The 21,904-nt window shown below is 47.6% G+C and overlaps 1 long non-coding RNA gene across 2 annotated transcripts; it reads right to left on the reverse strand.

Moving 5' to 3' along the window:
• Positions 1 to 376: 376 nt before the first annotated feature.
• LOC146172479 (uncharacterized) lies at positions 377 to 15,574 on the reverse strand. 2 transcript variants are annotated; one of them, XR_014702592.1, is made up of 3 exons: positions 15,484 to 15,574; positions 14,602 to 14,722; positions 377 to 633 (listed from the first exon to the last, which is right to left on the reverse strand). It is a non-coding gene; the product is annotated as an uncharacterized LOC146172479 (long non-coding RNA). The 2 variants fall into 2 exon arrangements; XR_014702593.1 differs by having other exon boundaries at positions 14,602 to 14,768; positions 15,484 to 15,531.
• Between the last annotated feature and the right edge of the window lie 6,330 nt (positions 15,575 to 21,904).

Below are 21,904 nucleotides of genomic sequence, written 5' to 3' on the forward strand. Positions count from 1 at the left end.
CTCTTTCGTAAAGTAGTTCAGACAGCAGCTTCGCTGACAATCTAGAATTTGTACTTGACAGTTACTCTGACCCCGTTTGCGATGTGCGTACACTGGTAAAAAAAAAAAAAAAAAAAAACAAAGATGGCGAAGTGACAGCATGCTTTACTAATGAAGGAAACTTTTTAGAATGAGAATGGTATAAAAAACATTACAACTAAACCTGCCGATGTTAGTATGTTTTTTGGGAGTTAATTTGGCGGTTACAGGGTTAACGTGCAGCTAACTCCATATAATTAGCATCAATTAAATGCTGTGTATCTTGGGGACCATCATTAACAATGTCATGCATGTGAGCCATCACATGCTTGAGTTCATTAAACATACAAGATACGTAGGCACCTTTTATTCAGATAGCATTTGTATACAAAATCAAAAGCACCATGGCAATGTCAGAAGCAGCTTAGGCATATAAGCACAGCCTATTTTGAACATGATGTGGAACAGGTTCCTTAGCCCTCATATTTTTCAAAGTCGGCTAACAAACAGATGTGCATTTGCAAAAACCTGCATGTTATGCAGATGAGCCATTCCTGCCACTAACAAAATGAGCCACTTCACAGATTTCCATATGGTCCTTCCAGTCTTTGAACTCTGCAAAAAGAAAGATTTTCCAAGTTGTCAAAAGTGAGTCTCAAAAAAAGACAGCAAGAAACAGAACTCTTGTAGACTGGAAAATACAAAATAAAAAAGAAAGTACAGGTATTGCCAACACCAACGGATTGCACAAGTAAACTGCGTAAGTTGACATCAATTTTTGGAAGCAGATTTCAGAGGCTAGGCTACACTGCCATGCAGTCAGCCATAACTACTGCTGGATGAATGTCAACATATCCAAAATGAGCTAGATAACTTCTTATCAAGTTGTCCTTTGTGTGCCTTCATAGAGGCTCTGACTAGGCTCAAACATGGCAAATAGACTTGTCCTCCGCACTCATTGGTTCTTTACGATGCCTGTCACTGGAAAGGCCTAAAGCTTTTCCTATTGGTTCATTGACATAACGAGAACATCTTCGGTGTAACTCCGCCTGGTTGGGTACTTGAAACAAAAGTTTAAGAAACACCATCACCAACCAAATTTTTTATTAGAACCCGACGTTTCGGGTCCAACTCGATCCCTTCCTCAGGGGCGACTAAAGTTTGAGGCCCGCAGTAGCAGGCACACGTGGCGAAGTCCAATTGTGTAGCAGAGCCAGGGTAGCGTCCCCAGATTCCTGTTCACTGCTGCAGCTGTCAGCCGGATGAACCGAAAAAAGACGTGACGTCTTTTGAAAGGATTGGTCTCCACCACATCAAGTATGTTCACCTCGTCAAAGGCGATTTTGTGGTCGGCGCATTCGCAGTGCTCGGCGAGGGGGGTTGCTTTTCGAGTTCAATTGCCGGGCGTCATTTTTGTGCTGCAATATGCGCAGACAGATTTTTTGTTTCGCCGATATAAGAGGCAGAGCACTCTGAGCATGAGATTTTATAAATATAAATAACGCCTGGTTATTTTTCTCTAGGAATACGGTCTTTTGGTAGCGGCAGAAAACGGCAGACTGTTGAGGTAGGTTTGTGCGACACACAGACGTGTTTGCGCCGGATGCGTGCAAGCGCCTCACTGGTGCCCGCCACGTATGGGAGCACAATGCGAGGGCGCTTCGTCGTTTCCGTGTTGACCGACCCTCTTGTCCTGCAAGCTCGATGGCGGAAAGCACATTGGAATAAAGGCGCGTGTATAGCCATTCTTCTTCAGATCGGCTAAGCATAGGCCGCTGCCTGCTACTGCGGGCCTCGAACTTGTCGCCCCTGAGGAAGGGACCGAGTTGGTCGCGAAATGTTGGGTTCTAATAAATAATTTGGTTGGTGATAGTGTTTCTTAAACTAGTGGTTCATCACACCGATTAACAAGCTAATGGCAGAAGGAGCACAGGTAACGTCTTCAAGAGCCTACATATGCTCTTTGCAACCATGTGTTCTTATTCCATCATTTACTATCAGCCAAAAAGAACTCAGTACTCTGTTTGACAGCATTATCTGCACATTGGATTCACTTTCAGAGTTTATTTCGTTGCAACAAGGTGCCAATCACGACAAAGGCACTGGTCATCGAACAACAGAATGCCCAGTGCTCAGTTTAAAGGCAACAAGGAAACAGGTAAACCTGCCAAGTACAATGATCAAGAACAATGTAGAAGCAGTGTTGTGTTGTGGCAATCATTCGAGGTAAATCTCTGTGCATCATCATTGTACAACAAAAAGAGTAAAAGCTGCGTCCAGGTGGCGTAAAGCGTGAAAAAAAAAAAGCTTTGCGGTATGACTTCCCCCTCAAAGAAGCATCGGCCCAATGCTCTACATTGAATAGAAAGGTAGGCAAAAATAAACATCAAGCAAAATATAAATAGTGTCCATCAGTTATAATAGGGCTTTAGGCACACAACATACAATTTCTGGACATGTATCACCCCTGGGGTACTGTCAGTAACATCTGGGGACAATTCCATAGCCCATTTCATCTAGATGAGTGAACTTGATTTGCGGAAACAGCAGCGTAAAATTTATAGTTTTCATTAAATCCACGATGGTGATTCAGCATCCAAACCTAGAGTCGGTCTGCTGGCTTGTAATTTTCATTGTCATTGTAGGTTACGTTAGGCAGTGGGGCCTTGCTGGCTTTTTATGCGCAGCTGGGCGAGTCGTCGGGCTGCTTCTGCACGCTGAAGGTAGGCAGTGACACTGAGGCTGTCCTTTTCCGTTACATGTGGCATCAGCATGACATCGAGTGCTGTATTAAGGCGAAACCTTTAAAGGGAAACTGCACCGATTGTAGATTTTGATGAGTTTCAAGGAATCAAATGATTACAGCTTCCAGGTTAAGCATGCAAGATATCTTCGCGCTAGCATTTCAAACAATGGCGCAAATAGCGATTTAAACCGCTTCAGCTATCGAGCTTCTCCTCACCACACAGCGACGCTTGGGGGGCACATAATGACATCATTGACGGCACCAGTATGTTTCCCGCATCGAATGGCTTGGTTGGAAGAAGTAAAAACAAGGCTACCAAAATTGAAGGCCCAGAAACATTGTTTGATGGCATCAAAAAAGGCACCACATGATGTGGGCGAAGGTAACGTAAAGAAAAAATATTACCGTCCGTGATGTCATCATCGAGCTTCTACGCAGTCCTTCAGTGCTGTGAGGAGAAGCTCGAATTGTAATCGTTGATTACTTCATCAGTTTTAAAGATAGCACACAAACACTTTGCAAGCACTACCGACAGCTTATGGAGAGTCAAATTCTTGAATGTCGCAGAATTCTCGAAAAGTGATGCAGCTGCGCTTTAATGGCTCATACTGTCGGCATTCGTTCGGTCACAATATAGCTTTCAATCAAATTACATCACCTGAAACCGAAACTAATGTCATCGGAAAGGTAAAAATCCTGCATCCACCGGGAATCGAACCTGCATCCCTCGCATCGCCAGCCTAAGCTTTAACCAACTGCGCCACGCCCGGGATCGTGAGCTGCACATATATCTTGTCTACAGTGATTTGGTTTGGTTTGGTTTGCGGGGTTTAACATCCCAAACCGACTCAGGCTATGATAGATGCCGTAGTGCAGGACTCCGGAAATTTCGACCACCTGGGGTTGGTTCTTTAACGTGCACTGACATCGCATAGAACACAGGCGGCCTTGCTTTCGTCTCCATTGAAAAGCGGCCGCCGAAGCCCGGTTACGATCCCGCATTCTTGGGAACAGTAGTCGAGTGCCGTAACCACTGCGCCACCCCGGCGGGCCCTTGTCTATCATGAGGATGAGTTAAAACACACATCATAATTCTCCTTGTCTGCGTGATGCTAATGCGGCCACTCCCCTTTGTAGCGAGGGATCACAGAGTTCTTCATTAGGCCAATAAATAAAGGAGTAGAAAAAGAACAAAAACTATACCAACTGCTGTGCATTGGTCAAAAGTCCAGAAAAAAGAAATGAGGAAGGAAAAGGGGGGAGTCCTTCAACAATCTTTTCGTTTACGCCACCAGTCAAGGTGGTGCTTTGTCACCTCTACTGCCCTACCCAGGGTGTGGTGTGGGTGTGCCAGGGTGTGGTGACGTCGACTGCAGACCAAGTGCTGTCGAAAGAGTATCCATCAGTGCTGATGTCGCAGTTGTAGGGGGGAGGGCCACAGTTTCGGGCACTCGATCACAACATGCTGTATGGTTTTATCGGCTGCGTCGCACTCGGAGCACTTGTGCGCAGAAAACCACTCCGTGCCTCGCAGAGTAACCCGCTGCCGTCCGCTGTCTCGTGTGTTGTCATAGATGTTCTCATTAGCGATCGTGTGTTTTGTGCTGGAGTCCACCGCCAGGGATGACTTCGCCCGTGCTTCGCTGTGCCATCTCTTCATTTCTGCTTCTCAAACCTGGTTATGGATCTGCTCTCTCCACGCAAGCTGGAATATCTCCAACAGGCTGGCTTGTGGAATTCCGTGCTCCTATGCCAACCTTCGCGTTCAAAGCATCCATCTGGTGTTGGAGCACTTGAGTACGATGTACTTGTATACCTCGCTGGACCATCTATGGCAAAGTGCTCAGCCGGCGCTGCAAGGCAAGCTTGGCGGTTGTCTCACATGCGACGATAGTAGCGCTGACAATGACGCTGCAATTAGTGATAATGACAATGACGGCATTAGCAATGATAACAGTGCATTTAGTTGATAATGATAATAAGAACACCGTGTGCACCAGCAACGTTCAGCCTTTCGCACTTCTGCAGTGTAGATTCCACAGTGCTTTTGGAATTTTCGGGCTCCCTGCCATACACAAGGTGGAATGGAGTTGACCTGCTTCTCCGCTCCTAGCCGGCAGCAACAGCGCGGCAGGCTACTGTGCTGACATTAAAGCGAGAAACTAGTTACATCGGCTTAACTTTCAGGCCGACTGACTGTTAATGCATGCAAGGAGGACAATGCCACGGACAACGAGAAGTGGGTTTTTTACACGACAGATATGATGTGCTTCTCGCTTTCTACAACGATAATTAGTCTGAAGAAGCCTTTGGCCCTTTGCTTCGGCGTTGCGAGTCAGGTAGTCAGTTGCTACTATTATCCACTTGTTGCTAGATGTCAATGTCAGGAAATGACCTAGTAAGTCCATGCCGATCTGTTGGAATGGCCTCGCAAGTGATTGGTTTGGTTGTATATCCTGCAGTCTTGTTAGCAGTGTTCGGTGGCGTTAGCAGTCGCAGCAACTCCTGACATAGTGCGTGACATTAGCAGATAGACGAGGCCAATATTGGCCAATATTATTTAACCTGAATGCGATTCAGAGTAAAATAAAGTTTAGACGCCCAGCTGTGGGCTCATCATGAGGTGCCTGTAGGATTTCATCGAGAAGGCCCACAGGGACAAGTAAGTAGGCGGTCAGGGTGCGAACGCCATTATAAAGCGCAAGGGAGGCTAGTCCACGTTTGAACACTCTTAAGTGGCAAGGATGACTTTCCTTCAAGGTAGTCGAAGTCTGAGTGCTGAAGTTGCGTGAAGTAGGCCCCAAAATAGCATCGTTATTGTCTTCTTCCAGCACTTTTGGACAGGGGCTCGTGAAAAGCAGTACCATGTGTGCGTGGCCAAAATAGGTGTTTAGAGCAGCTCTTGGAGCAAGCAAATATGCTTTTTGGAGCAGCTAAATGGAGCAGAAAGCAGGACAGACATTCTGAAATAGCTATGGAGCAGAAATGTTAACGTTTTATAGCAGAAATATCGACTTTTTGAAGAAACTTCAGAGCATGTGGTCAATTAAATCCTACCCTTCTTGGCAGCAGAAATTGTGCTGCTTACAAACAGGCCCGCTGTGTTCTGAAGATGTTTTACTGCAGACTGACTGTAACCAACATGTGACCAGCGTGCAGTTTAAAGGCCCATTCACGATTGAGGATTGCAAAGGGTGTGCGATTAAGGAACCGCTCAGACTGACCGATGTTCACACTTGCAAAGGCAAACCGTGGGTCGCTTTCCCAAATTGGCCTCATTCAGAACGAGACTTGTCGACCTTGACTGCTCACCAAAACAGAAGCCGGATGTAAACCGAACTTCGATTCATATCAACTGTGTTGCTGATTGGTTACCGATTTAAGACCAGGAAGGAAACGTTGGACATGTTAAAAGTTAAATTGGTTCACAGGAAGGGAAAGGCGCAGTAACTGTCACACTTGCTCTGTGGACACCCGAACCGCGCCGTAAGGGAAGGGAGGAAGGTGGGAATCTTTTTATATATGGGAGCGCTTGTTGCTAAACAAGCTAACTCTCAAAACGCAATAATGTGCTTCAGATTGTATGCTTAAATAATACAGCATGAGCACATCTATTTTGGTCTTCTCGACAATCTCTAGACGAAGCCCAAAACAAGTCCAAGGATCGCTAAGGTTGCACATTATAGTGAAGGCTTGCCAAAGTAAAAAAAAATATGCGAATGAAATATTTTTGCTGAAGAAAGAAAAAGGCTCTCAGTGACCACAATCCACGGCATGCATGCAAGAGTGCCGCAGTCACCATGAATAGCAGAAAACATGGGGATGATATCGTGTGACGTCAGCGCCCAAGGTTGCCAAACCATAAAGCTGCTTTCGCTATTAATAATAAAAAATCATTATAAACTATCTACTGCACTGAAATCTCAAATTTCGAGGATTTATAATTAACGTGAATGGAGTGAAATGCAATAATCAGTTTATGCTCAAATTTTAGCTGTCATGACCCCTTTAAGTGAATATAAATAGTTCAAGCATATGGTACCAACATAAGAAACACTACAGAATTATATGAAAATGTCACTGAACTACGAGCACGTGAATGATTAAGCTGCTAAATTTGAAAATAATACACAAGACGCGGGCAGAGTCATTAAACAGAGCCCTAGAATATAATTTTTTCCATCTCCTCACCTTCAGGTGCATTATCTGCTCTGGTTTAGAGCTCTGCTCTTAGTTTAGTGACTTCACATAAAAACAGAACCTCATCTGGACGTAGAACTTCTCTATGCGAAGAGTAATTTTTCTGTCATGGGCAGAATATCCAGGCTCGGGAACCTCTGGGCTTTTCAAAAACATCGCAAAATTATGAATGTTGCTTGTCTTAATCTCAATTATTGAAATGAAAAATAATTTAAAGAAATCGAATTTTCCAGCGTGTTTACGAGCTTTGCAAGCTCTGCAGACGTATAAAGAAGACCTCGGTGGTCAAAATTTGAGATGAATTCGTTTTTTTTTTTTGTTTTTTTTTGCACACATAATTTGCTCAAAATTAGATACAGAATAAGTACTACATTTTGATTTGTGCCTGAACTTTCGAGCCACATATCTTGCAATATACCGGGTGCACGAGGCATTTGAGGATGCAATGTTGGCTTCAGGCAGAGAATATCTCCAGCAAATATATATATATTTTCACCAAACTTTAGGAGATATTTCTCTTACTGTTTATTTTCACATTACTCAATGAATGCGCCACTTGCAGCAATAACCAATTCAATTCGGCTTCGGAAATGGCTGCATGCACGGATCAGGTGGTTCTTAGAGGTACTGCCCATTGAGTTCGCAGTGGCGACCTTAAGAGTTTTTTGTATTATGTGGCCTTTTGTCGGCTTCTCTCTCAACGACGCCAGTGATTTCAAATCTGGACAACTAGGAGGCCACAAGTTGGGAGTGATGTGGTTATTGGAAGTTGTTGGCCAGCCACTCGTGGGTGACGCAGGCGGTGTGGGCGAGAGCCGAATGTTGCTGAAAGACACAAGGTTTTCCTTTCGAAACAGTATCAGTCCAGGGCTTCACAACGGTGGCAAGCACCTCTGCGTACTCGGCAGCATTAACGCGGAGTCCTTCTGCAAAACAGTGTGGCAGCATGACATCACCCTTGTTGCCGACGGCTGCTGACACCATCACAGACAGAAATTTTGTGTGCAATGCTGTCGGCACCTCATTAGCGCTTCCGTAAAGCCATCTTTCATTATGGCAATTAGCTTTTTGGTCTTGATCGAAGTTCTTTTCATCTGAAAGAAAAAAAAGCATTCCAGGCTCTTCAGCTTGCCTAGCAAGCGCTTGGACCAGAGCAGACGATTCTCCCGACCTTTACCAGAAAAGAATTGCGGCCTCCTCATGACACAGAAATGGTACCTCACGTCCTCGTGCACAGCAAGCCTGGCAGCTGACTCTACGACATCGAGCTCCTTTGCAATGTCCCACATTGACTTCTCTGGGTTGTCACTCACGATGACTTGCAGCCTCTGAAGAAAATCAGGTGTTCTGACGACGTCTGACCGCTGACTGTGCTTTTTCCTTTTCGCCACAGATGCCACGTCACCGTCACAGCACATCAGTTCTGTCCGCACTTTGTTAACGAAAGGCTTCGCAACATTCAGAAAGTTGGCAATTTCCAAGTCGCTGTGGCGCACAGCCAGTGCGATGAGGACTGCATGGCGTTTCATTTCCTGTGTCAACTTGTACGCTTCCATTATGCAACAAACTGCGCAGTATAAATGATAAGGGGTCAACCAACAAGAAGCCGCATGCCTAGATACACATGCTGAGCCTGCTGGTGTCTATGGCGATAAGGAGTAGTAACCTCAAATACCTCATGCACCCAGTGAGCTACGAGACTGCTATAACTGTGCCTAGTGAAGGGCAATCAAAGTAGCTTCAACGTCCTCGAGCCTTCCCTCGTGAAGCAAGTGGTCAAATTCATCATTCGCAAAGAACAGGCAGTGAGAAAAAAAAAAAGAGAGAAATTACACGCTCTCAATTTGTGTTTGAAGTTTTCAGGTGCAATCAAATCCATTCGCTACAACCCATCATGCTTCGAAAATCTTAATGAAAAGCATGGGTAAAAAATTGTTCAGAGTGCAATACGAAAGACCTGCAGTAGACCTGCAAGTAGTGCTAAAGGAACACTGAAAGAAAAAGTAGGCTTGCAGCGATGGTATACTGGCTCCTAATCACAAAAACACCACTTTCACTGAAAACAAAACTCTTATAAGGTAGAAAAAAGAGAACAGAAATGCAGGCATTGCAGAAACACAGAAATCGCAAATGCATGCACAATGACATGCAAGGGATCCCGGAGGCTGCCTAACATGTATTATGGTTGCATGTTTGAATTGTTAACTTTTGTTTCAAAAATGGCAAAAAGACAGGCTAAATATTGGAAGCAAAAAATAAATTTGCGCTTGGCAGTGCCACAGGCAGTCAGTTTCGTTGTGGTATGTTTTGGTTCTTCGAAGTCACAGCTATGCATTTGGCATCACCACATGGTTTCATTTTTGATATACATGCTTTGGTTTACAAGTGCGGAGCAGCAGAGTTTTCCTCTGATGAAGTTCATGCCTCAGTAAGCGCTTCTCTATTGAAAAATCTAGTATGAAATGCACACAGGATTAAGTTACAACTTACTGGGCAGAATAAACCTGCACAGACCCGAGTGGAGCTGGGAAAGAAAAGAAAGGCTGGAAAAAGTAAGATTTAAATTGCATGGGTGCTTAAGAAAAAAAAAAAGCGACAAAAAAAAAGAAGAAAAAAAAAACGGCCTCGAACAGGATTTAATTCTAAGTCCTTTGGAGTTTTAACTGAATGTCTTAGCCATTGCGCCACACGAACAGCTGAGACCTCTCGCATTACATTACTTGTGTAGTGCAATTGCATTTTTTTACACACATTTTTCACTCACCGCTAAACAATTGCATCCCAAGTGTGCTGAATGCTTTTGCTGGCTGTTAATAGTGTCACCGATGTCTCATATCTATGATAAGCATAGGAGTTTGCCAAACTATCTCGTAATATTTCTATTTCTCATTTTCTGCTGTCCCAGCGTGCATGCACAGACCTTACTGGCACATCAGTTTGCCATCTGCAGGGCAGCGACGCTAGAGTACACCACATAAGGTGTAGACACCCAAGGAAGCATAGAGCGAAAGGGAGCTCAGTTGGTTCATATTAAGAAATACAATAGTGAAGGAAACTAAATAAATTGAGCAAAACAGGCCCTGTGTACCCCTTTTTTCTCTTAACTTTCTGCCACAATGCATTGTTCACCCCTTGCTGCTATTCAAAAAAGACCATCTGTAGCAGTCTTTACTCGTCACTCGTGATGGTAGCTCGGCAATGTCTGTGGCCGCATCCATAGCTTCGCTAGCTACAAACTTTGCCGCCACGCCGGCACTCGTACATTCTATCCTGTTAGTCAAGTGACCTCAACTCTAAAAAGCACCGCATGCTCTGTGGGTGCCAAGGTCAAGATTCACTGCGAGAACTTTGCAGTCAAGCTCAGGATCTATGCCTGGTGCAAACAAATAGACGGCTTTGGCGAACTGTAGCTTTAATTTCAGCTGCTGCTAGATTGCACTGCTCGCTATGCATCAAGAATCACGGAGTCTATGTTTACACCATCGTTTGCATCATTTTCCCAAGTCTAAATCCCTTGGAAGGAAAACAGACCTCTTCAACTTCAAATCGAAATATCTCGGCAATAAATGTGTCTTTCTGCCGGACAAGTGACAAAAAAGTCACGAAACACTGCACTACTGGAATCTGGCAACAAAAAATATTGTGATGGGTCCCATACTGCAGAAAATCTGGCATCCATGAAAAATTATGGGCATGTATCTGGCAAGTGGCAGGAAGGTGACGCAGCACTGCAATGACTGTCCGTCAGGTTGTGTGACAACACAAGGCTACATGACATGACCAAGTCAGCAGGTGCTGCCACACAGGGTGCTTTTTATGGTATCAAGTTAAAAAGGGAAACAAAGAGAACATCGCTTGGAGCAATTACGCACCACTATTTGTTTCTTGCAGGTGTATCCGTGACAAAGGTGCATGCAGGGCTACCTGGAATCACTTGAGGCAAATCCTTGAAGCCTTTGTTATGAAATATTAAATATTGCAGAGGTTCAGCTCTCTTTGAACCAAGTCAAAAGCATTAGCCATCGGCCGGTGCCGCATTTGTAGCTGCCGCTTCAGTCTTGGCTTGATTCCGCATTTGGTAAGCTTCTCGGCAATAGGCTAGTCTGGCTTCTCGTTCGATGTCTTGGCAACCTGTCTGGCATGGTTGCAGTCTCTGTCTTTGGCGCAAGTGGATTCCTCTACACCACACTGCCTCCTTTTGTCATGCCGCCTGGTGAATTCACCCAACACTATGCTCGCGGTCTCGACTGCACTTACCCAGAAATGTTTTAAAGCAACGAACAGAATATGGGCGCACAAAACACAGACAACAGAAAATGTTGGTGCCGCTGCAAATGAATGAACAACGAAATAGCTATTAGAAATGACAGCAGTGCCTACTCTGCTGGCAGAAATCTTGAGCAAAAATTTCTCATCAATTGGCCCTAATTGGCTATACAAGGCCATGCGACATTTTCCCATGAAAATAGCAGTGACTGAAATTTTTCATACTTTCACAATCATCTTCTAGCAAATAATGACCTCCTTTTGTTTCGTACTACATGCGCCATAGTGTCAGCAAATAAATTGCAATGCTGTTTGTACAGCAAGCGACTGCAGGCAAGGGACACATCTGGGTGATATTTTTGAGGTAGTCGTGTAAGCAAGTTTCTAGGGCAAAAAAATAATGGCATGTAATTTCTTCCTAACAAAGATTACCAAAGTACCGTAAAAACCCGCGTATAATACGAACCCGAATATAATACGAGGTGAAATTCTGGAGACGCGAAATGGAAAAAAAAAGTTTTTACCGCATATAATACGAGAGAGAAAAAACAAGACATTTATTGAAATCGGACCTCACACTTCAATCACTTTCATCTTCAGCAGCGCTTTCCTCGGAAATTTCTTTGTCGGACAAATCATCCCACAGGTACTCATCTTCTGTGCCATCGAGGGCGTTTGAGATGCCGCACTTCTTAAACGAACGGCGCACAAGGTCCTCTGGGATGCTTGCCCACGCGTCCACAATCCATTTGCACAGCGTGGCTGGCGATGCTCGCTTCAGCCGCCCGGCCGGCGTCACTGCAGGCTCACCTGACCGCATCCATTCCGCGTAGCATCGCTTGACTGCGTCCTTGAAGGGTTTGTTGACACAAACGTCGAGAGGCTGAAGTTGTGAGGTCATCCCACCCGGAATCACAACAAGTTCTGTGCGGCAGTCGCTTAGCAGCCTTTTCACCGAGTCGGCCAAATGGCAACGAAACGCGTCCAGCACGAGGATGGATGGAAAGGACAACAGTGCACCGGGCCGTTTGCACCACACTGACTTCACCCAGTCGAGGACAAGATCCTCGTTCATCCAACCTTTTTCGTGGCATCTCACGATGACATTCTTCGGCAGCTCCTCACCTTTCGGCATTGTCTTGCGCTTGAAGATGACATAGGGCGGGAGCTTGCGGCCGTCTGCCGTGCACGATAGCATGACTGTAACCCGCGTCTTCTCGTTTCCAGTAGACCGGATACAAACTTGTTTAGAGCCTTTCTCATGGACGGTGAGGGGCGATGGCATGTCCAGGTAAACCGGCGTCTGGTCAGCATTGCCTATTTGCCCCAGCTGAAAGTTTTTGGTCTTTCGCAAAGAAATCACGTGGCGCTGAAAAGCCACCAGCAGCTCTTCGAAGGATTCGGGCAGCTTTTGTGAAATCGAGGTTCGCCGGCGTAGCGAGAATCCAGCACGGCACATATAGCGATGTATCCAGTGCTTGCTTGCTTTGAAGGCGGAGCTCGGAATTCCCTTTTCCCTTGCAAGCTCCCTAGCTTTTGCTTGCATAAGCTCTACGCTCACAGCTAGATGCGATGCTCGCTGTTCTCGTACGAACTCCGTCAGAGCGAGTTCAATTTCCGGGAATGCGACATTCTTTGGCCCGCGAAAGCTTCTTCGCATTCCCTTGCACGCGAAAAGGGCTTCTTTCTGTCGTCGCCATCCGCGAATGCTTCCCTCGGTGACGCCAAACTGCCTCCCGGCCGCACTGTTGCCGATGTTTTCAGCAACTAAAATCACCTTTCTCTTAAAAGCAGCCGAGTACTGTTTCCGAGACCCTGGCATCCTGCTCGTTCACTTAAAGAAAAAAGCGTGCACTTTTTCGCGAACCGTGGTTTGCACGAGAGCACATGCGCTGATGCTGTGCGCACTCGACGACTCAACAACAAAGAGACGACACCTCGACGTCGTGGCCACTGCGGGGTGCGGCCACGTTAGGGCAACGAAGCCAAGCCGTAGCCGCACATCGATAACAAAGCCAAGCCGTAGCCACGCGGCAACAACGAAACCAAAACTTCTCGCAAAACTTTGACATTTTGGTTGGGATCCGCAAATAATACGAGGCGGAAATTTGGAACGCTGAAAGTTGGAAAAAAAACTCGTATTATACGCGGGTTTTTACTGCCTGCTGAGAACTTATTCTCGGCAAATAATTTCAAGAGTGTATGGAGCAGAGCATGAATTCGGGCAGCCCGAAAACCTGGGCCGGGCTGGAAAATTGCCGTTTTTATGGGTCTGGACCTGGCTCGGGCTTGACATGCAGGCCTGGGCTTGCAGCTTGTAGTGGCGGAACGAGGCCAGGCTGGGTAAAGCTGTGTATGGCTTCTTTTGGAGATGGAATTCCAGCACTAAAATCATTCCGGTGGTTTATGAATAAACCACTACTAGTACATATGTTGACAGAGAATGAGAGAAAGCTCATTTGTAAACAGAGTTTAATCAGTGCCACTCGGTGTTTTGTCCAAGTAATTTAGTACAAACATGCCGGGCTGCATTCAATGACACAAGTGAAAAAAGTTAAAAAGGAAAGGCTCAAAACTCTATAGCGAACTGTACTACAATGGAGGTGTTATGAAGTGCTGTAACCTGTCATGCATGACACAGCCCGTTTGCATAAGTATGTGCCTACTGAAGTACTCAACACCATCAGCTTAGGATTTCTCAGAAATCAGTGAGCAAGAGGGTAGCTTCTAACCTTTGTGTTACCGCTAACGGCTGGACATTTGAAGCCTTATAACAGCCCCTGGACAAGGACCTTCAATTGACTGCTCGGCAGGCAGCCATCTGTTCATAAAAATTCTGACTGTCTGCTTGCCCCCCCCCCCCCCAAGAATGTTTCTACGCTACAATAAATGCTGTAGGATAAGAGCTTATTGCTTTAGGAATCTTTACATATCTAATAACATATACATGCAAAATGAACAGACACTACCGCTTTTCGTCTCCACACAGATGTGACAATGTGGCTGTGATTTCTTCAATGAATATGTAAATTTTGGTTTTTTCTGCCCTTGCCCACTCATGTTCCTGGGGCAAAGTTGCCAGGGGCAGTCTTTTTGTAGGTGATTAAGCCAAGAATTTGCACCAAGAGCCAATTGCTTATAAGGAGTCATAGTTAAAATGCCCATAATCCATACCTTTTAAATGTACATTGTGCTAGATAGCTTTACATAAAATGTCTTGTCAAAATATTCTTCACCATGCCTTTGCTTCTGTCGGTGCTTTAACTGTGCCCTTCTCAACCAAGAATATTTTGCAAGGTTTGTCTCTCATCTTGATTTATTGTTATGTGCTAGTTAAGCAATACATTTTTAAGGCGCCTGTTCAGACTTACTTTGCAGGTTTGGCACAGGCCCTGTCGTGGAAGCGCAGGCCGGGTCCGGGCCATTAATAATTGCCGATGGGCTTGGAACCATGGATCCGGGATGGTCTTCAAACGTGGGCCAGGGAAGGGGCTGGAAAATCCAACCCGTGCAGGGCTCTAGTAAGGAGTGTAAGAAACTAAAGGTACAGGAAAAAAAAAATCACACACACATAAGGGGAGTTCAGTAGCGAGTTCATTACTTCGAAGCACCGCTACGTGGTCTCCGTGCTACAATGGAGTTGTCTAAACGGTATTTACGTTATCATTTCTGTGTCTCAACGGAGCTCATCCTTTTGTCGTACCCGACGCAAACAAGGCAAAATTTCATCAAGGGTACGCAGAATATCATCCATATAGCTGCCGCTTTTAGCTGTGAAAGGTTCAGTGCTAGTTTCGAGCTTTTGGTGCTCAATATGTATCACTAGTTTCAAGCTAGTGATGCTCGAGCGATATCATAGGCAAGTACTTCACCCGGATGTGATCAAAACGAACAGCGTATGGAGAATCGGGGCCAAGAACGTAAAAAGCATAAAATGAGCTTTGTCGCCCTAAGCAGCTAATCACTGACGAGTGCCGTGAGTATCTGGTTGATAGAAGACAAAGCATCAAGCGCCAGTTAGCAGCATCATAAGACAGTGCAGTGCTCGCCTTCAACAGTGCTAAATTTGCGCGTGCTGCAAGTGCATACCTTGGCACAAATCCCTGCAGTATGTGACATATAAGAACGGTAAGCGGACAGCATATAACCACGAACATTGCACGCAAAAGGGCCAGCTAAAATTTGAACATGGCGGCACCTTCATTGGCATGCTTTGTCCACAACTAAAATCTTTTCAGAGACCGGGCACTAACCTTTCTGTACCGAAGCCGCAGCAGATGTGCCAGGGTTGTTCATGGCGCGCCCACCAGACAGTTCGATCGCACCCGTCCGTGCAACAGGCACAATCTCGTTTACTACAACAAAAGCCACGGCACCAAACCGCCGCCGCGGCACCGGCGGCATCCCCAAGCAGGGTGGGTGGCGGCGGGCGATGAGCGGTGGCCCGCCGGCACGCCGTGCCCCCAACTAGGGACAATCCGACCTAGGGATTCCTAGGGATTCAGGGCGGCTGTCCAGCAAAAATCCAGGCAACACTGGCATTATTCATGGCGAGTTTTAGCCGCTCCCCATCGGGGCACCCTATAGGAGGTATTCACATGACGTCACAGCTGACGTCAGTATACAGCCGACGCCATCTTTGCGTCCTGTTTTGACTAGTACTAGTACGGGGCGGCGGTTAGGTTAGCTGTTCGTGCGTGTCCGTTTGCTCTGTCACTCTGCCTCATGCCAGCACCGTTGTTATGAAAACTCAATCGGTATCATGAGTGACAGTTCGATTTATCAGCAAAGTGGGCGCGACGCGGACAGAGACCTGCACGAAACAAAACTGGTACAAACCCGTGTGCAGTCGATATGCGCAACTGCACGGTAAGCGTCGGCCTGTGCCCACGCATAAATATGTGCGACATTCATGAATTCCTTGTCCTAGAGACGAGCTTCATCACAAGAAACCGATCGCAAGCCTACTGACCACTCCAAGAACGCAACTACGTTACAAGCGGTTAAGAGCCGCGGTTGAAGCAGACGAACTCGCTCTTTGTGCAATTACGTGCGTGCCGTCCAACATTTATACCAACTAAACCGCTGAGTTTTTGTAGCTGATATTCTGCATAGAAATGGCATTTAGTAGTCAGTATCTTTTATACAAAACATGTTTGGTGTACTTGCCTCAATCGATCGGAAGAAGTCGGATGTTTGCATCGTCTGTGGCGGTAAGGAAGCAAAAGAAACCGCTGCCACACGCCACAGCGATGACACCGGTAGCGCCACCTCGTTGCCTTGCGGGCTCGAAATAACTTTTTGCAACAAAACTCTTGAAATAGAGCGCAGTTTTGGCCAAGCTAAACTTGATTTGTTATTAGAGATAAATTTGTTTATAAAGTTCTTCAAACCTTCTGCAAAATAACTCTGCCCGCCTACGTTCCTTCGCCGAATCTGTGTCGCGAGTAGGATTTTCGTTGGTACGCTGGGAATAAATATACGCAAACACACAGATCGATGTTTGTGATGGAGCGCGCAGCGTGAGTCCGACAGGGGGCGTGGTTTTCTACCTGGGCGACAACAACTGCACGGCGCTAGGGGGCTGCTCCGCTAGCTGAGGGAAGCGAGGGCTCGTCTGGCATGAAGCCAGTGCCACTGCACTCAGAGCGCTGAGGGAAGCGAGGATACAGCGAGGGCTCGTCTGGTGGGACACCAGTGCCGCAACGCCGAGGTCCGCGATGCCGGACCCGCTAAGCTACCCTAACTAAGCCGCGATCCATCGGAGCAGTGAGGGCTTCTGATAGATATCAGTGCCACAACGCTCACTCCGATAGACCACGGCAAGCTGACGGAAGGGGAGGTGTTTTACTCCTACTCTTCCCGGTAGCCCCGGGCCTCGACGAACTCCTTTGGCTCCCGGCTGCCCTTCCCTATCAAACCTGCTTTACTCTACGTGCGAGTTTCTTCCTCTTCATTCTCAATCCCTCCTCGAGGCCTCATGTAACTTAACTGTCCTCCTATATTGCGCTACATTACTTGGTAGCGCAGGCTGAAACCTCTTTACTCTCCGAGGCTCTACTTGCCTCGTCATAACTGCCAGCCCTCATATTCCCTCATATTACATAATCGTTGCGCCCAGCAAACTCAGAGATAATGTACTAATCTAAATTCAACGAATATAGTTAGAGCTGTGGCTCCACCTGTCGGACATCAGCGCAGGCTGCTCTCATAGTTTTATTTTCAGTTATGGCTCATAGATGGCGCTGCTGCGCTACATTCCTTCCCCGTACACAACAATGGTGAGTGTCCTCACTCACAATCTCAGTTAACTTATACAAAGTTATAATAAAAGAAAACACAAAATTTGCAATACTACATGCTGCACATGCGATAATCGTCCTTTGATGGTGCATTGTCCAACGTTACTGCGAAACACTGCTCCAGTAGTTTCCCGTCACTGTCACTGCTCGCGATTCACCGTAGGTGGCGTCACTGTGGGGAGAGGGCGGTAGTAGCCCGCTCTCATTAGCTCACCTCCATGGCTCATGTAGTCTGCTGTCCACAAAAGTCAGTTTCCGGCTGTCTGGAAACACACTGCACTCGTAGAGTCTAGTTCACTTTAGCACCCACGTACCCACATACTCCTTTGTGGAAGTACTTGTTCGTACACACGCACTGCGCACATGCGTTTAGTCCCGTAACGTGTTGTCCTGTAGGCTCCCTTAGTGTTGCAGGCACACTCACACACACACACACGCGCGCACTTCTTGCCTAATAGTACACAAAGTCGTTTCTTCGTGGAGGTAGTATACGTCGGCCGCTTCTTCCGCGTCTGGTTGGAACAGGGTTGTCCGGGACTGTGTCTGAAGTATCAAAGAACTCTTCGTCCGGGACCGTGTCCGATGCGTCGAAGAATTCTTCGTCGTCACTGATGCCGGATGGCTGCTCGTCCTCAGTGACCTTTAGGCGTGGCTCTGTTGCGTCTTCTGCTCCGACGGGGGTGTGTTCTTCTGAACCGACTTCTGGGTTACTATCCCGGTCTATATAGGGCTTTATCCTGTTAATGTTTACAATATCTCGACGTCCTCGGCGACTTTCTATTTCCCAGTCGTTTTCCGCGGTTTGTCTCACGAGGCGGAAGGGGCCGTGGTAAGGATGCAAAAATTTTGATGTGTGACCACGTTTGGATGTAGGCATACGCACGTAAACAAGATCACCAGGGATTAGTGGCAGCGTGCGGCGTGTTTGATCGTACCGCAGCTTATTTGCCTCCTGTGACCTTCGCTCCCGCTCTAGTACCAGTTCCCTAGCGTCATTCCACCGGCGCATCGTCTCCTCGCTTGTCAGGCCCATGGCGCCCCCCCGGGCTGCCCCTACGGCCACGTCGATCGGCAATGTTGGCTCGTGTCCGTACAGCAAAAAGAATGGGGAGTATCCAGTCGTCTCATGCACGGATGAGTTGTATGCGAACGTCACGAAGGGAAGAAACTGATCCCAGTCGCGGTGATCGGACGAGACGTATTGGCTGATCATTTCAGCGAGTGTCCGGTTAAAACGTTCGCAAAGGCCATTTGTCTGAGGGTGATACGCCGTCGTGCGCGTGTGGTTCGTTTGAGTGAGACGGAACAGCTCTTCGATCATGTCGGCCACAAAATGTTGCCCTCGGTCTGTGATCACCTGTTCAGGTGCCCCATGCCGTAGAACCACTGCTTCCAAAAATGCTTTCGCGGCGCTTGCAGCTGTGGCTTCGGGGACGGCGACGGTTTCCGCCCACTTAGTGTGATAGTCGATCAGTACGAGTACATGTCGATTTCCGCTTGAGGACTGCGTCAGGGGACCCAGGAAATCCATTCCGAGCCGCTGAAAAGGCCGCCGAGCAGGCGGGACGGGCTGCAACAGGCCGGATGGCTTAGCTGGAGGGGTCTTGCGAGTTTGGCAGTCTGGACAGGAGCGGACGTACTTGGTTATGTCGGCAAACATTTTTGGCCAAAAATAGCGTTGGCTGATCTTGCTTAGTGTTCTCTTCATGCCCAGGTGCCCTGCTGTTATGTCGTCGTGACAGGACGCCAGAATCTCTCGGCGGAGTGGTTTAGGGACTGCCAAGGCCAGTCTGTCTTCCTTGAAGCCTTTTGCTCTTCTGAACAGAAGTTCCTCTTGTAAGCTGAAGGCTCGTGCTGTACGGCGGGTTTTTCTCTGGACAGGTTCACTCGGGTTCCTCAGGTGCTCAATGATAGGTCCGAAGAAGTGGTCTTCCCTCTGGAGCTCAGCAATTCTTTCCCTCTGGTCGTCCGCAAGGAAGAGCGGCATATCTTCGCAGAAGGGGTGTGTGCCTTCTGCGTCATATGGGAGACGAGATAGCGCGTCTGCGTTTGAGTTCTTGATACCTGGGCGATGCTTGAGGCTGATGTTGAATTCCTGAAGGAGCAAGCTCCATCGCGTGAGACGTCCACTTGGATTCTTGGTGGTCATGAGCCACGTCAGACTGGCTTGATCGGTGACGATGGTAAACGGTATGCCAAATAGATACGGACGAAATTGCCTGACCGCGAATATGACCGCGAGACATTCCTGTTCGGTGACGCTGTAATTTTTTTCGGCCTTATTCAGATGTCGGCTGGCGTAACTGACCACGTATTCTTCCATGCCGTTCTTTTGCACAAGTACTGCGCCGATCCCATACCCGCAGGCATCCGTATGGACTTCAACAGGCAACTCGGGGTTGAAGAGTCGCAGCACTGGTGAATTGGTAAGGCGCTGCTTGAGTTCTTCGAAGGCGTTTTGGCATTCGATGCTCCAGTCCCAGCCTTTGCCTGTCTTGGTGAGCTCGGTTAATGGTCGTGAGATGCGGGCGAAATCTTTTACAAAGCGTCTGTAGTAGTTGCAGAGCCCCAAGAAGCTGCGGACCTGCTTCACGTTCTTGGGTGCCATCGCTTGCTCGATTGCTTGAATATTGCTAGGGTCAGGTCTTGCCGAACATCCATCGATTATGTGGCCCAGGTACTTAATTCGGTCGGTTGCGATGTGGCACTTCTTGGGCTGGAGGCGAAGGCCCGCTAAGTCCAGTGCGTTGAAAACATTTCTGAGGTCCGTTAGGTGGTCGCCAGCGGTCTTGGAGAAAACAATGATGTCGTCAAGATATGCGAGGCACACTCTCCAGAGCTGGCTTGCTAGTACTTTGTTTATCATGCGCTGGAAAGTGGCAGGGGCATTGCAGAGGCCAAAGGGGACAACGTTGAACTCGTATAGTCCGTATCCTGTAGAAAAGGCAGTTTTTTCTTTGTCTGCCTCCTGTATGGGGACTTGCCAATACCCAGACGCCATGTCTAGTGTTGTAAAGAAGTGGGAGCCTTGCAATCGGTCCACAACGTCGTCTACCCGAGGAAGCGGATGTACGTCTTTCTTCGTGACCATATTGAGTTTCCTGTAGTCTACGCAGAAGCGCCAAGTCCCATCTCGCTTCCGAACGAGAACCACGGGGGATGACCATGGGCTGCTGGACTCTCTTATGACTCCCTTCTCCAACATCTCCGAAACCTGGTTTTGGATTCTCTCTCTTTCTGTTGCCGAATGGCGATATGGATTCTGCCGGACTGGTCTTGCATCACCGGTGTTGATCTCGTGCTCAACTATGCTTGTACGGCCGAGGCCTTCATTTGCATTGACAAAGAGGTGCTCATATTCTTCCAGTAAGGACAGGAACCCTTGACGCTGGCCTTGGTCTAACTGGGTGCCGTACTGGACTTCGTCTATTCCAGACCTAGACTGAGTCGGAGGCCTTACGCAGATTTCAACGTTCAGGAGGGGCGTGGTTTTCCCTAGTGCTGTTCCCTTGTTAATAGTCAGGGGTGTAGGTCCCGGATTGGCGATGCGGATATACGTCATGTTGTTCTGGATGCTAGCCAGTGCTCGGGCTACGCTCGGATGGGGCCTGTCTGGTGTAGGGCTTAAGGGTTCTACCAGGCATGGTCCGTTTCTGCCAACCGTAACTGGAACCATAACCTCCGTAGAGGGTGGGATCTGTAGGTGTTGCTGGCAGTAAATGACCTCTGGGTTTACCATGTCTGTGTCGAACTCATCCAGACGGAGCTTCAGGCTGTGTCCCCGCAGCGTGACTGTTCGGTTTGGGAAACTGATTGTCATTTCAGAGTTCGCGCACATCGGTATTCCACCCAGGAGGTCATACGGTAGTGTATCCATTACCAGGAATGATTCTTGCAGCTCTATCGGTCCGATATGTACATTGAGCTTCACTTCGCCTGCGGCACTGACAAGTTTTCCATTGACGTTCCTGACAATGGCTGTAGTTTTGCCCATTTCTGCACCTATCCTGGCCACGAAGCTCTGGGAGGCAATGTTCACCGATGCGCCGGTGTCTACTATCATTGCCGTTTTCCGGCCTTTCACCGAAACAGGAAGGGTGACGAGGTGAGAACTGCATGCGTAGGCCGCCTCTCCTGGGGAGTTACCTTTTTTCATTTCGGGGGGAACTCGTGGACCCCGCCGTCCTAGTTTCCCGATGGCTGGGCGCCTTGTGCCCCTGTTGGCCCTAGCTGCATGTTGCACTGACGCATTATATGCCCGGATCGGCCGCAACGGTAGCATCTCACTTGCCCGGCCTGATTCCGGGACTGTCGGCCCGGGAACCTGCGTGGACCTGGTCGAGCAAGTTGTTCAACGGCATATGTCAGAGCC

The sequence above is a fragment of the Amblyomma maculatum genome, unplaced genomic scaffold (assembly GCF_055883805.1).
Source record: "Amblyomma maculatum isolate TAMU_Amacu unplaced genomic scaffold, ASM5588380v1 scaffold_13, whole genome shotgun sequence".
NCBI classification, from domain to species: Eukaryota; Metazoa; Arthropoda; class Arachnida; order Ixodida; family Ixodidae; genus Amblyomma; species Amblyomma maculatum.